Consider the following 2,713-nt stretch of genomic DNA (forward strand, 5'->3'; position numbering starts at 1 on the left):
GGCCTCTCTGGTCATCAACCCCGCAAGGCTCGACCAGCTTCCTTCTCCCTGCTCTTTGTGCTCCCGTTGTTTTCCAGAAGACAATGAAGACACTGCCTGTGCCCAATGTCGCTGACCATCTCGATATTGCCAACACAGTGTCAATAGAGTGACTTCCATAGAATATTTTATTCTCCAGTCACTCTGCTACAAACAAGCAACTGGCCCATAGATGCATCCTTATACCAGTCACAACAAGCACCTTGTTGAAAGAGATCAGTGTGGACCTTGGTTCATATACTATGTCATGTCAAGCAAGTTGCCTGGTCTCCAGATCTCAGTTTCCCTCTTAACTTAAGAAGATGGAGGGGATGCTCAGTAATTTTTCTACTTCAAACATTTCACCTCTGTGGAAACTTTATGTCTCAAGAGGCAAGTCAGCCATTTCATGCACAGAATGAAAATCTGCCAAAGAAAACCTCCAGCGTGTGGAAAAGAAAAGGCAGTAGTCATTCTTTCTCATTAGCAGCACAGATTCCGCTACCTCAGCTGGAGGCTGGTTAGTCACCTATGGTAATAACCTCCTTTCCCAGATCCAAGTTGCTGCCTGGCTTAGGCCGAAGCCTCTGTGGTCATGAGTCACAGACTCTAAGGGCCAGGAATCAAAACCAATGGCACTTTGCCTTCCATGGCTAGCTTCCTAAGGAGGAGTTTCTTCCCCAAAGAGAAAATGTTTTTGCGGTTTATGAAATATCATACTGTATTTTCTCATATACTCATGGATTCAGAAGTGAATTCCTAATCTTTCAAAATTCTAGATGTTTTCTTTCTTTTTTTTTATTTTAGTTTTAGTCATTGTTATCAGTTGCTGAAATGATGGTTCCTTCATGGGACTCTGGGTCATAGCAAATGCAACGCAAACAGAATCCCATCATTGGGACACTCTGCCCCTATCTGGAAGTCCCATGAAATTACTGGTCCTTTGAGCATTTTTCTCTTGCTAATTTTTAGGATATGGGTTCAAAACAAGACTCTGCAATATTGGCATACTTCTAAGGACTATGTTTTAACCCCACAGGTAAGGTCCCCTTGCTGGGCTTCTGCTAGGTGTTTAACAAACACTCGTGGACAGTCCCCTGGCTGCTCCCACTGCGTGAGAAGCTAGGGTAGGTGGCAGCAGCCGTGGTTTTAGAATACTACAACCAGGTTTGGGTAGAAGCTGGAAATGCAATTTGCAGAATATATATAGAACTTTGTGGCTGGAGGGACGGCTTAGCAGCTAAGGAGTTTGCCTGCAAAGCCAAAGGACCCAGGTTCAACTCCTCAGGAGCCACGTTAGCCAGGTGTGCAAGGGGGTGCACGCATCTGGAGTTCATCTGCAGTGATGAGAGCCCTGGCACGCCCATTCTCTCTCCCTCCCTCTTTCTCTGTCAAAAATACAATATTTTAAAACAACTTGGGAGCTAGAGAGATGGCTCTGTGGTTAAAAGCATTTGCTTGCAAGCCTGCCAACCCCATTTTGGTCATCCTCGGCACCCATGTAAAGCCGCACATAAAGTGGCTAACACCTCTTTCTAATCCTAGTGCGCCTACAGCAAGGGGACACAGAGCCAGGAGAATCCAGAGGCTCACAAGCAACAATGAGATCCTGTTTCAAAAGAAGATGGAAGGGATTGGAAAGATGGTTCAGCGATTAAGATGCTTGCCTGCAAAGCCAACAAATCTAGATTTGGTTCCCCAGGATCCACATAAACCAGATGCACAAGGTGGCACATGTATCTGGAGTTTGTTTGTAGCATCTGAAAGGCCCTGGTGCACCCATTCTCTGGGGAATAGGAAGGGTTTTTTTTCTTTATTTTTTTCAGAGGATCCATCCTCCTTCCAACTTCCCACGGGAGGTGACATTTGAGCTGGTCTTAAGTGTGGAGTAGGAGTGGGTGAAGCCAGACTCTGGCTACTGGTTGTGTCCCTGTAGGTCCTGCTATGCCTCACTTTTCCCATCTTTAAAACTCTTTCATTCAACATATTTTTGTGGAGCAAAACAACGATGGAGATAGTACTGTAGTGGATGAAATAGACAGACAGGGCTGGAGAGGTGATTCAGTGGTTAAAGGTGCCTGCTTGCAAAGCCCAGTGGCCTAGGTTCACTTGAGTTTGTTTGCAGTGTGGCAGGAAGCCCTGGCATGGTCATGCTCACTCTCTGTTTGCCTCTTTCTCTCTCTCCTCTCTTATCCTGGGGATTCCCAGGATCACATCTCCATTCTCAGTCTCACTCTATTTTTCTTGGCCAAATTCTGATTGTGACCCTGTCTATGTAGCCACTGCGTCCTTCCCTGTGGCCCACTGTGTTCGCTCTGCTGAAGGCACCAGATTCTTTTCCTATCACTTACCTTCTGGTGCATAAGCACACTGATAAAACATATCCCATAGGGCTGTCATGAAGATTAAAGAGTGACAATGCCAAACACAAAACACAGCCACAGCCCATAATAAATGCCCAACAAGCACATTGATCATTGTTACTAGCTGGGAAAGAGAGGAGAGGGCATTCCAGCCAAATGTTGCAAAGGATTTAGGGGTATGGAACTAGCAATTAGGTAATTGCAGGTGGGCCACCTAGGGTGATGATCAAGTCAGACAGTCATTGGTGCAACTGTTCCTGACCATTCAGCCAGGAGCTACCAGTCTCTCGGCTCGGCAGGGTGTCGCCTCTGGCATTTGAATTTATTAATTT

The sequence above is a fragment of the Jaculus jaculus genome, chromosome 4 (assembly GCF_020740685.1).
Source record: "Jaculus jaculus isolate mJacJac1 chromosome 4, mJacJac1.mat.Y.cur, whole genome shotgun sequence".
NCBI classification, from domain to species: domain Eukaryota; kingdom Metazoa; phylum Chordata; class Mammalia; order Rodentia; family Dipodidae; genus Jaculus; species Jaculus jaculus.